Below are 14,011 nucleotides of genomic sequence, written 5' to 3' on the forward strand. Positions count from 1 at the left end.
TGCAATTTGTGATGTTTTATTGGCGTCGGCAAATGCAAGTTAGTCGTTACCCCTATTCATGATATTGTAACTTGAAATATATGATAGATGAGATGAAATGGATTGTACACTATGTTCTACTCTAAAAATACTTTAAGTGTACCGATTTTCAAGTCTTGATGAATTTGTTTGCACATTTTCCCAAGTCCATTCCATTTGCAAAAAATGTTTTCCCGCCATTGTTCCCATCTCTGCATATCCAAGTAGCCACTTTGATTGCTCGCCAAATGTGTCCTATTATTTTTCATGAGCCCTAATTGCAAGATTTATGTTATCCTCATAACAATGAACAATTCCCCAATTTTCATTTCCCCAAGTGTCAATTTGCCCAATTTTCGAAGCCAAAACATAATGCAATTTTTTATTTTGTGACATGTTTTCTTGCAGGAAATTTTGAGAGGGTAACTTTGATAGTCAATATCTTTTGATTGAGAATTTTTCATGAGATGAGACTCGATAGGGTAAGAATATACAGAATAGAGAATCACTATGTCAAATTTTAGAGCTTGGTCAGGTGTTTTTGTCAATTTTTAAAGTTGGTCAAAGGGCCTCATGGCACAAAGTTGATAATTTGTAGAAAAAGAGTTAAAATGAGCTTTAGCTAATTATTCAGTGGTCGAACTTGGTTCTAATCAGTATGATGGGTTCAATGGATTGGTTTGAGGATTCAAGTGTTTGGAAACAATGTTTTTTAGCTAGACCCACTTTGGGGCCCAACTAATTCCATTAGATTTGTAAGACATGATGAGTTTTTTGATATGGATAAATGAGATTACAATGAATTTGATTTATTAAAATTTCATAATACAAAGGTGAGAAATGGTAGTTGTATTAAGTATAGGAAGGGTTGTGCTAAAAATGGGTGATCATGTGCATAAAATGCATTGAAGGTTGAAAATCTATAGGAGAGTTTCCAAATTAGGGGCAAGTTTTATCAATGTATGCAAGATTTCTAATATACCAAACAGTAGAATAATTAAGCTTCACACCTCAAGAAATTTTTTTTAACCATTGATGTATTTGAGATGAGTCCTATGTAGGAACTTTATGTAGGAGCTTCATTGTGCCAATTTAGCTCAAGACATTATCATCTAAGTTGTACCAAATGCATAATGCCCATAGATGATGAAATAAGAGATATATCCAATGATCACATGTATACATATCATATTGACCCTTTACAATGGCTAGCTAACACTAGCTGGAAATTCTAATTAATGCATTAAGCTCAACAAGTTCACCTGAAGTGCATGCAAATTCAGTAGAAACACTTTGTGCTATAGCTTGCCTTGCTCCATCTACATTGAGTACCAAGCTTTCTAGCCCAAGCTTCTTTGGAAGGCTTTTGCATAATGCCTTAGAGAACCCACAATCAAAATCCACATTAGTGCACTCATTGTCTATCTATATCTCATTGCTAAATCCTAATAGAGGCAACATAGCATCAACAGTTGGTGCGGCCCATGGAAATCATATCGCTGAGTCTATGATGATTATGAATCTTGAGATGGTGGATGGCATGTTAATGAGGCTTGGTAAATTGTTGGAGTTGTTAGATGTTCAAAAATTGAAAAGCTTGAAGGTGAATTGAGAGAGACTACTACTATTAAAGTTGTCTTGTATTTTGTAATTGCCGAACATGGGAGTTCATCTCGTCAAGTTCATTCTCTTGCTTAACGCCTAGCAAGGTTCTATATTCACATTCAATGTAACATCAAAGGAAGCAATGTGAGGAGTTGAAGTCATGGCATGTAAGGAGAAAGTGCAAATAAATGGTAGTCCTTCTTACCCCAGTTAGACTTCTGATGAGACCAAAGCCTAAATATATACAAACCTAACCTGGAAGGTTGCCCGAAAAATTTGGGCATCAAATAGAAGTCATACATTCTAGTGGCCAAGCCAATGGATAATTTACCAATTTTTACTTGGCCATAGAAAAGTGATCCATAAATAAACATTAGTGTCATTTTAAACTACCTCAATTTGACACCACAAAATGTCATGATATATGTGCTTACATTCCTCCTCTGGCCTCTATCTCTTTGTTAGATAATTGAAATAATTCATATTGTAGGGAGCAAGGCCACCCATGACAATTGTCATGAATCAAAAGGTAGCCACATTAATTTAAAGAAGTGTGAAGGCTAGAAGTGGGAAGCTTCATAAATTTATAAGTGACCTAATTTTCATAACAGTGCACTGTTATTACTACAAGAATCATAAACACCCATAATAACCTCATCATCTTTGGAGGCTGGTGAGCTTCAATTTCACCTACCCAGGATGCGAACTCTGATGGATTGGGAGGCAAAAGAGAAAGGGACAAATTGAATAATCTAGAAGAATGTATTGTTTTTTGCCCATGGTAACTGTGGGTGTGGTGGCTCACATTAAGAATCCTTAGTGATCACTTATAAAAACATGTTGATTGCCATAGGTATATGGTAGTTATTCTGAGTTACAAACCAAACCTTTTGTCCCACATTCATGTCATAGGGAAAAATTTTACCTTTTAAATACATTTGCACACATTATCACTAAATGTCTTGAAAACTAGTGCCTTTTGGAAAGGCATGAAGCTTGTGGTGGACCCCAGCCAGCTAGATGTAACCTTACAAAATTTTTGAACAAAGTGCCATGTGTCACAGTGGACATGTGGTAGCATAGTGCTTCACCGCAATATGAAGATGCATGGAGTTTAAGTGAAGCGAGGAAGCACTTGGCTACTATGTGGTAGTGGGCCTCAGTCCTTGGTGATGTGTCGGTCCAGTTAGCGAGGTGACATGGTGGTCTAGTGACAGTAATTGGCAAGAAAATTGGAGGCTACCATGTGGCATCTAGTAGATGGTGACTATGAAGAAGTCAACCAATAAAATGTTGCCACATGGCAGCTCGGTCAAAGTGGGTTGACATGAAATACATGGTGAAGGAAAAAATTAAAATGTTTTTAAAATATAATTTTTAAAATAGTTTTCCAAAGTTCACATGCATAAAATTTTAAATTAAAATGGATTTATCTTAAGTCTAGACTTTAGGAATTTTTAAATTTTTGAATAATCAAGTTCAAACCAGAGACCATGTACAGGGGGTGTGATTTTGAAAATAGTATTATGGGTGTTTTTGATAAGCTAATATAGCAATACTATATATCATCGGAATTGGGAGAAGACGAACGTTCTAATTCTAGAATTTTTTTTTGAATAGGAAGTCATTTGTTTAGGTTATACAAGATTTTCTCCTAAATTCTTAACTTGCAACTGCATTTAGGTATCGAAGTTCAAATGTAATTTCTAGCAGGGTAATGTGCTGAATGTGCACAAAAGATAGTAAAAATGTAGTTAAGGTCGAGTTTGGTCACCTTTAAATCAGTTAAATCAATTTTTATTAGCATCCCATGATGCATTCTAGATATTTTGGTGGCACAAGGGTTTTCATCATTCATCAAAGATATTTCCAAGTTTGTTACAGAATAATGATGAAAACTAAATCATATTTCATGGGTAGAAAGATGAAAGAGGGTTTACAATAGTAGAGGATGGAATTTCAAGTGGACACATGTCCTCTTCATAACAGATTTGGGAATTCATTCCTTGCCTATATCTTTCTTTTTCTCATCCATATTTGGGGTTGGTTCTAGTTTTGGAGAAAAAAGACTCATTGTTGTGATACCATGTGTGTTCCAATCTTGAGTTTTCTCAGATTTGTGAAACTATGGTTCCAATCGTGATGTGTTCTCATCACTGTGACACCACATTCTTCAGCATATTTTCTCTTGTACGAACAACAATAGTAAAGATAATATAGAAAGTTATAATCTATTAGGTGTCTCTATGTTTTAATTTCATGCACCTAAATGTATAGTTTGAAAGAAATGAATACAAATGAGCAAGAATTTATTTATTGTCATTCTGATTCTCATCTCCTATCTTTGTAATCTATAGTCTTATATGGTCTAGGGACAAAGAATTGAGACCCATTTGCATCCCCTTAAGGTTGTATGTCTGATGCATTTTTCTATTGGAACAAAGGGCCAAGTAAATGCTTGATGTGTTTGATAGGATTGGTGGTTATTTTTAGAAGGATACTTCATAAGAATGAGATCTTTATGAACATTGATGTCTGATTCACAAAGTGATAAAATAGATTTGATATCTTGGTGTATGAAATATGTAATTGATATCACATATGTATGTGTTTGATTCATTGAATTGCCCAATAGATAATGCACTGATCAGCTATAGGATCACTAGTTCTTACTATTGCATTTTTGGGGTCTTGCTGAAATCAACATCATTAATCAAATGTATTTCCCTTTAATGTTGTAGAGCTAAAAAGTGTTACCCTCACTCATGTTGTGGATTTTATAGAGTTACAATTTGCTACTACACATCTTTTTTATTGCATAAGTATAGGAGATTAAGGGTTTTATTTGCTTTGTTTATATTTAGAATATGTTTTTAGCACTGGTACCATATAAGTGAATCTGAGGTACACCCACCTAGGTTTTGCAGAGCCTGAAGTAGAAGAAGGGTTTAGCCTTATAGTTGGTCTGGTCTCTGAAAAGGTATATTGAAAATGGGAAGTAGCTACCCCTAGATGTATCTTATTCTCATCAGGGTAATTTGATACCGTGTTGTTTCAAAACACCAATGGGGGTGTTCGATTTTTCCTCATATTTTCCAGTTCTTCAAGGAAGGGAAAGAAGACTTTGGGGTTGTAGGAAGAGCAGAGCTCTTGTCTTTTTTTGAACTATGTGTTAGGAAGGGGTGGGTGGAATTTTGATTTTAAGTGCAATGTAAGGGAGGGAATTTTTGTTTCTTCCAAATAGTGATTTTGATGCAAACATGTAATGAGATCTATATTATCTTGTACATTTTAGAGAAGGGAGACTTTGGAGATAATTGAACACCAAAACTTTTAGCCTGAGTAGTTTTCTTTCCACTAATTGTTATCTTTGTGTAACTTTTGATTTTCTCTAAATGCATTTTAGTGTCGCTATTTTCTAAATACGTTTAATTTCAAGATGTCTTTGAAGCTTTGATTCTTCACTTTCTCAGGTTTTCATTCTCTTTGTAATGCAACATTTAGGTAGATGAACTAGGTGTCATTTACTATTTATTTCCTTTCAATTGGATTAGCTTTTTCGTGTCTATTTCGTGTTACGGATAGACATTTGTAAACCTTTTGTGCTTTCTAGTTAAAAGCATCCATATTTGTATCTTTGTGAATTCATTACAAATCATAAATGGGGAGCTATACTTGGATAAATTTAGAGGGTTCTTATGCTTTTCAATAGTGAAGTGACCCAACTATTAGTGCATATTCAGTCTTCCAAGTTGGATTTTGGGGTTAATTCGTATCTATTTCTTTGGAGGATAATTTGTTCACTAACATTATGGAATATCATTCATTTTAATCATGTTTGTTACATTTGATTCAAATGCAATAATTTGTGAATAAAATTTTAACAACCTTTAATATCAAATTTTGATGCAATATTTAATTTGAAATGATCTCTGCAATCCCTTAAGTTGTCACTATAGTTCACCTGCCTAAATGCACTTAGAGCACCTTGGATACACTTCAATATGGGGTGGCTACGAATGATGGAGACTCTCTGTGGCCAGAAGAAGAGTGTCATTGGGGTTCACCCACTCATCCGAAGCTAATGATGCTAATGATTCGATGCCAAGATCAACAATTTCAAAGTTACACAGTTGTGCACCTATGAACTGAGGCACACCACAAGTTTTAGCATCCAGCGTGATTATTGTGCTGAATCCAAATAGAATGCGATCTCTCAAAAATGAGATATTCATTGTAGGCCTTGGCATGATTGTCTGGTAGCATTCAATGTTTCATTGATATCCCCCATGAGCTCTGAGTTATGACCCTTCGAAGATCAACCTCAAAACTATTAGGAATAAGGTGTCTCAACCTTGGATAATTCCTATTCTTATTATTTGTTTTGTAAAATGTATTTCTTGCAAATAATGTTGATGTGTTAGAATCTTGAATTGTGTATAAGGAGATCATCACTAAAATGATTATGACAGATTCCTATGACATGTAAGAGCTATGTTAGGAAGATTTAATGACAGGTGAAGACATGTGGCAACTGATAATTATGAGTATTGTACACTCTACCCCAATAGTGGGGTTTGGGGCATTCCCCCAAATTTTTTTTTTAGGGTTCCTATTTTCTCAAAGAATGGTAAAACCCTAATACAATTATCTTTGGGAGTAACCCTAAAAGTGAAGTGCGTGTTATAAGCAATTTTAGGGTTGCAAAGAGATAGTATGTGAAATAGTGTGTTGTTGGTACTGTGAGTTGCTACTGGAGTCTTCTGTTGTCACTATTGAACTTGCATTGCAAGTGTATTGTAACCTTGTGTTGAAGATAATACATTGTGTAGGTTCTGGAGGGGTGGGGTTGTTTTACTGAAAGGTTTTTCTTCATCGAAAAATCTTTGTGTTATGTGTTTCTTTCTTTGTCAATTTTTTTTATGCTTGGTTTTTTGTAATATTGTTGTTTACATGATATTGAATCTATAAGTGTAAAATATTTTAATAGGATTTTCACCATACTTCTCTTAAGAGATTAGTGTAGGAAGTTGTTTCTGCACTTGAGTTTCTTTACAAAAACACACTTAGAGCAGCTTGGAGACTCTTTGGTATGAGGTGGCCATGGGTGATGTAGGCTCTCCATAACTAGAAAAAGATTGTCACAAGGGTTCACTTGTCCATCCAAATCTAATGATGCTAATTATTCGATGCCAAGATTAGTGGTTTCAAAGTTATGTAGTAATGCACCTAGAACTGAGGCACACTACAAGTTTTTGCATCAAGTGAGATCATTGTGATGAATCCAAACATAATGTGATCTCTTGAAAATTAGATAGGTTATTGTAGGCTAGGACATTATCATCCTGTAGCATTTGACATTTCATCGATAGCCCCAACGAGCTTCGAGTTAAGGCGCTCAAAAGATCGACCTTGAAACACACTTAGATCACCTTGGAGACTCTTCAGTATAAGGTAGCTATGAATGTGGAGGCTCTTTTCAACCAGAACAAGAGTGTCACTAGATTTCAACCACCTATTTGGAGCTAATGGTGCTAATGATTTAATGCCAAGATTAATGGTTTCAAAGTTATGCAGTGATGCACCTATGAATTGAGCCACACTACAAGTTTTGGCATCAAGTGAGATCATTGTGCCGAATCCAAATAAAATGTGAGCTCTAAAAAATGGGATAGGTTATTGTAGACCTTGGTATGACCATCTTTCAGTATTTGACATTTCATCGATATCCCCCACAAGCCCCGAGTTACGACCCTCGGAAGATCAACCTCAAAACGCACTTAGAGCACCTTGGAGACTCTTCAATATGGGGTGGCCAGGAATGATGGAGGCTCTCTGCAGCCATAAAAAGAGTGTCAATAAGTTTCACCTATCCATTTAGAGCTAATGACATTGACAATTCTATGCTAAGATCAACAATTTCAAAGTTATGCAGTGATGCACCTATGAACTGAGGCACACTACAAGGTTTGGCATCAAGCAAGATCGATGTGCTGAATCCAAATGAAATGTGAACTCTCAAAAATGAGATTGTTTATTGTAGGCCTTGACATGACTATCCTATAGCATTTTATGTTTCATCAATAAGCCCCATGAGCTCTGAGTTATGACCCTTGGAAGATCGACCTCAAAATGCACTTAGAGCACCTTGGAGACTCTTCAGTATGGGGTGGTCATGAATGATGGAGGCTCTCTGTAGCTAGAAAAAAGGGTGTCACTAGGGTTCACCCACCCATCCAAAGGTAATGGCACTGACAATTCGATGCCAAGATTAGTGGTTTTAAAGTTACATAGTGATGCACCTATGAACTAAGGTACACTACAAGTTTTGGCATCAAGTGAGATCGCTATGTCAAATCCAAATGGAATGTGATCTCTCAAGAATGAGATAGGTTATTGTAGGCCTTGGCATGACCATCCTATAATATTCAAAATTTCATCAATAGCCCCCACAAGCTCCAAGTTATGACCCTTAGAAGATCAACCTTGAAACACACTTCACTAGTACATTTGCATCTATTTTTCTACCAAAATTTTTGACCAATGCTATGAATCCTCTTTAGTTTTTGTTTTCATTCCCGTGTTGGTCGCAATTTTTTTCCCCTCACTTTGGTAAAAATTTTGACCAACATCAAATTACCCACAAAGTCGATGCAAAGACTAGAAACGCCAAATATTTGCCTGCATTTTTTGAACTTTGGTGATTGCATGCCAAATATGTTTGCCCACATTTTTTGAACTTGGGTGAGTGCAGTTGGATTGGCATTTTGCATCAGGTTTGCCTGTTTTGTCTGGTATGAACATGCCATGATATTAGTAGTGGTGTTAATGAGGTCTTCACATGTTGAATCATGTTGTTTATGAGGGGATGCATAAGTTTTAGGGGATTTGACTACTAGAAGTTGGAGTTTGATGGGCTGAAGATATGGTTGGGAAGGCAGGATGAAATTGTGTCTTTTTCACCCGTGTTTTTTGAAATTTGGTGAGTGCAGATATCAAATTGGAATTTCTCATAGGGTTTTCCCATGAAAATTTTTTCTTGTAGGTGCCCTATGTTGACTTGGTCCAATGTGGAACCATTCTTTCAATACTAGCTATGACTGACTGGTGAGAGTGAATAGCATTCAGGTGGTTGACCATAGCCTACATCGATACTTGTTTCTCATTTTGATCATCATGACACACATGAGATTAGGATAACTAGTCCTCAAGCTACAGTGCATTTGCTTCCCAATGAGAATGAATTAGGTCATTAGGCATTCTTTTCTCATATAGAGGTCCTTGCCTGTCCACATACAGGAGTATTGCATCTACTTCCGCTTTTATTAAATGGTAAAATAGTATAGTTGTTGTGTTTTCATCATCCATTTAATGAGAAAACTCCTTGTTTGGAAGCATTCTATTTAGCTTAAAGAAGATCTGACATAAACTCTTCCAATATTGTATATAACGCTAGATAAGTTGCTTCAAGATAGTTCAAAGAGTATAAACATAGTTCATAAAGTTGAGCTGGTCAATAAGTTCTTGAATCAGATGCAAACAAACAAAATTATTTTCCCAAATTAGAAGTAGTAGTCTAGATTAGTAGTTGAATGAATGTTTGTAAATTGATTATTATAGGGTGTACTAGGTGATATTGAAAAGTGGGTCCTTTGTCTTAAAGAAGAAATTTTGTATTTTCAGGGCACACAACTCTTACTAAACTAGTTAAACATTCGTGAGCCATCAAAGATCATTATTCAACATAAAAAAAGCGAGGCTTCAGTGTGGGCTTGTCGGATAAGGTATGCATGGTTGGAAGACAAGGAGCTCTTTTTATACTTTCTAATTTATGATTTCCTTCAGTCATCCATATTAATTATAGTTGCATAATCAAGTGAACATACTATCCTACAACATAGTTTGTAAATATACTTTTTTATAAATTTCCTAAACACTAGCATAATACCAAATAGTTGTCAGCTACTTTTATCAATGTTTCAAATACGTATCTAGCTCATTTCAGACATATTCTTATCATATTCTTCTTCTAGACCCTCTGATAACATGTGCTAGTATTGATAATCACCCTTTCTACAGTTAGCAAACAATAAAGCAATTAACTATTAAGGTCACTCAATAGTCATTCTTTGAACATTTAACAAGAAATAGACTTTTCGTAAGCTTCCTTGATAAATAACTTGACCAATTCTTGAGAATAGTGCATACTAAATAGAGAATGAGTAGTCCAATCTCTTGAACTCCATTGCTAAAAATTACTAGTAGGATCACAAATAAAATCCTAACCATTCCAATGTGAATTTAACATATGTGCACCTAAATTATTCTTGCAAATCACTAGTACATTAGGCCCCCATTTTCGACCAAAATTTTTGACCAAAGGCCTATTTGGGTTGTTAAATTCATTTTTTTTGAAAAAATGTGCCTGATATGGTCAAAATTTTGACCATGGTTAAATTGGTTGTTGAAATTTTGACCTTTAGAATAAAAGATGTGATAATAAAAAAGGTCACAATAGTGTTAATTATTTTTTGGCGTGCGTGGTGACTGCTGTGGGCAGGGGTTTGGTGTAGGGTCAATAGGGTTTGAGGAATAGTGTTTTACAGCTTACATTTTACATCAATAGGTGTTGCTTTTTCCTTCTCTCTTTCCTTCTGAATGTTTGCCATCTCTTCTTTTATGATTTCTTGTTTTCTGCAACATTGTCAACTAGTTTTCTAATCTTCTTATTCCTTGCTTTCTTTGTTAGCTCTAATATAACCATTACATACTTCTCTTCACATGTTCTAAACCTTTATGCCTTTGGATCAATAGGGCTCTTCAACATTTCCTCAACATATTGCTTTGTAATACCAAGGATGATTCATATCCCATCGGTTTTATCCCCATTTCTTTCTATTTAACTACTTTAGTACAACACTAGTTAGTTTCCACCTTGAAGAAAATAGAATTTTCATATCTCTCAAAAATCTCTCTAAGAATTCTTTCTCTTCTATATTCTCTTCTGGAGCATCTAAAACTGTCCTAAAAGTAGAATATCAATCTAATCTTATCTTGAGACTGATAAAATTGTGACATCTCATATGCTACTAATACATCCTTTTTCCAAGTAACACCATGATTGAAGTTCATCAAGTAGATAAATATGTGCACAATCAAATAATCGTATTTGATCTTTTCTTCTTGATCTTATTAAGCTTTCCAACAACTTAGTTCTCAAAATCTCACAAATATCGAGCATATGTCTTCTTTCAACATTTGCTAAGCTATGCGAATAATAGTTGCTGAAATAAAATTAAGGCTCCTATTGTAGTATACCTTGTAACCGAGAATCACAGAGGAAAGTTTGGAATCTAGTTGAGTGATATCATTCATTGTCATTACTCGCCAGCCCATCTTGGCTTAGTAAGCTATTCTGCAATCTTTTTTTTTTTGTAGGTTTCAGATTAGGGGCTCACTGGTGGCTCTAAATCTAGTGACTTCTTGAATTATCTCCTTTGAGATCTTGATTGGCTGATCACCAATCAAAATAAAATGATGATGAATTCTGGTTCTGGTTCTTTGAACTCCATAGAGTCTTTAAATTTCTTATGAATATCCAAACAACCAATTTCTATAATTTTTAATGGATGTAGGCATGAATGTCCTCAACATGCATCCACAATGTTGCACATATAAAAATGAGCATTTAGGGTCATCTTCTGTCAATTTTAAATTGGTGCAATTTGAATTCACACCTAGGTTTCTCCAAATCACTAGTAATTTGTGGTGTATCTAGAGTTATATTGAAGATAGATGCGATTTTCTATATTGACTACCTTTTCAACTCTGCTAGGGTTTTCTTGTAAATTTGATAAATTGCTCAAACCAAACATGAAATCACCTCTTAGTCTCTCTCTTAAAAAATATCAAGTTGTGATGTAAAGCAATATGACTTCTTATCCTCTTTTTACCCTTTGATATGATCAATTTGGTTGTTAAATGGCATTCATGTTGTAACCTCCAAAAGAATGATAAAAATTGGTTTACTAAAAAATCCTTTGTGATCATCGATATGACAATATCTCTTCCTACAATCCAAGATGTAGCATTCTAGGATCAATCTCCAACTCTATTTAATGCCACATCAAAAACAGATGCCATCTCCAAGGTCTTTAGATTTTATGCTATATTCTCCCCGTTTAGGTCTTTGACCTGATCAAGTTATTGATGAAGAATTCACATGAAGGACTAGTGTGATCTATCCTATAGAGTCTATCTACTCTCTCTTAACCCATGTCATCTCCATTTCATCCTTAACTTCACTTACATCAATTTTCTTTCCTCTGTCATCACTATTTGCATTTCTCTTCTTAACTAAACCATTTATTCTTGTTTCATTACCTCTATCTCTGCAATTCTTAACAATATGTCCATAAATATTGCATTTGTAATAAACAACATTCTAATTTACATACCTTTGATTGTTCGGATTAGTCCTCAACCTACAATTTCTTGCAATGTGTCCAAAGTTGTTGTATTTGTAGCATGTATGTTTTCCTCCATTCCTATTAGGTCTCAACTCTGGTCTAGATCTTATCTGCATTCTCTAGAGCTATGCCCATATTGTTAGCTTGGGAACAATATCTGGAAAAGGGTATAGCATTTGAATTTCTTTGCCATTCCTTTGCTCTATGATCAAGATTATTCCATGTAAAACATTTGCCATTGAATTTCTATCCATTGGTCTGATCTGTAGGCATCTCATTAGGTTTCTTAATCTGATATGCTCTAAAATTTGTTGTCTTAGAACATTCTCCTTGTTCATAATGCAATCCTTGCTTATCTCCAACTGGTTTTTGCCTTTTTAGTTGCTCATAAAGCTTTTCCGTGCTCAATTTGAATTCATGCTTGAATTTCTTTGCTTTGGCTCTGTCATCCCTTAAGACTTCGTTCACATTCTCAAGTTCTTTCTCATTGTGCTTTGTTTCATTTAAATCAAGTTCTATCTATCCGATGTGAGTGTTAAATTAGTCCATACAGAACATGAAGGTAGGAAGATTGCAAAACAATGAGTTGTTGCAAGATTGCATCCCTGGAAAGGCTAGACTATGAATAATATGATGTGATTAATATCAACTAAGTAAAAGAAGGGGGATGCATTTTATTGAGAAGGGAAGGTGAACTTTGTGGATTGGAGAGAAAAGTGGGTGTTTTGGATATCCTTCAATCATCAAAAATGAGTAAAAGCAAAAAATTGTCGATAAAAAATTAATTTGATCTCTTATTCTACTATAGTGAGAGGTTGTAACATTTATACCAATTTCATTTATGGGATACACACTTTTGATAAGTTAGTTAGCCTTGTGACTAAGGTCAATGGGGAATTTTGACACATGCAACGTGAGCATGAGTTTGAATTTGGTATTTCCTTGGGGATATTTACTTCTTTGCCAAATAGAAGGTATCATCTCCATTTTGTCTTTTCACTAGTGCTTTTCACCAATTATTGTGTTTATATCTTATGTGGTCTATCAAGGAAATTTTTGTTTGAATTAGTCTTAGTTACCATCTAAGGTTTTTGGCCTATAATGTGTTGTATGAAGTCACCAATGTTGGGTTGTACATTGTGTTTTTGGAATTTTTGAATTATGATTGATCAAATCTTCAATAGAACAATTTATTACTTAGAGATATATTTACTTTCATTATATACATAAGGTTTGTTGTGATTCATTTTTACTAGCTTTTAATAAAGAAAAGACAGTTGATTTTCTGATAACTGATTAACTTCACAAGGGAATAAGTTTTCTTTGATGATATTGAATGTCTTCTTTTCATTCATCAAAGTTTAATACCAAATTGCAAATTGATCCATTTAGAAGAATGATCATTGATGTGAACTTATTCTGAGCTTATGTTCACAATCTCATCTCTATTTTAATGGTCTCTAGTTTATCTATATATTGGGTGACATATTGAGCTTATAGAAATGCATGAATATTTAATTTTTCTGATAAGATCAACTTTTAAATGGTTCGTTCATACATTGAATCTATAAAATAGTGTGAAAGTATATCCTTCTATAGAGTTCCCTATTGTACTAGAGGATGTAGAATTGACTGGATTGAGCTAAAAGAATGGTACTGACTAAATTAAGCCTTACAAATTTCAGTCAATTCAATGGATCAATCACAATGGACAATGGGGAAGGTGATTTCATTCCAATTAAAAGGTTAAGGTAGATTGGAAGATGGTTTGAGATTTTAGCAAGTGCAGAATGATATATATACACATACTTTTGAAGTTTTCATCCTTAATAGAAAGTGATTTCATTTTTGACATCTCACACTTTACTTACATTTAATGTGAAGTGTATTAGACTTGAATAGAAAATTTGGTAAAGATA

The sequence above is a fragment of the Cupressus sempervirens genome, chromosome 4, assembly GCF_028749045.1.
Source record: "Cupressus sempervirens isolate cs-2001-9-10 chromosome 4, ASM2874904v1, whole genome shotgun sequence".
NCBI classification, from domain to species: Eukaryota; Viridiplantae; Streptophyta; class Pinopsida; order Cupressales; family Cupressaceae; genus Cupressus; species Cupressus sempervirens.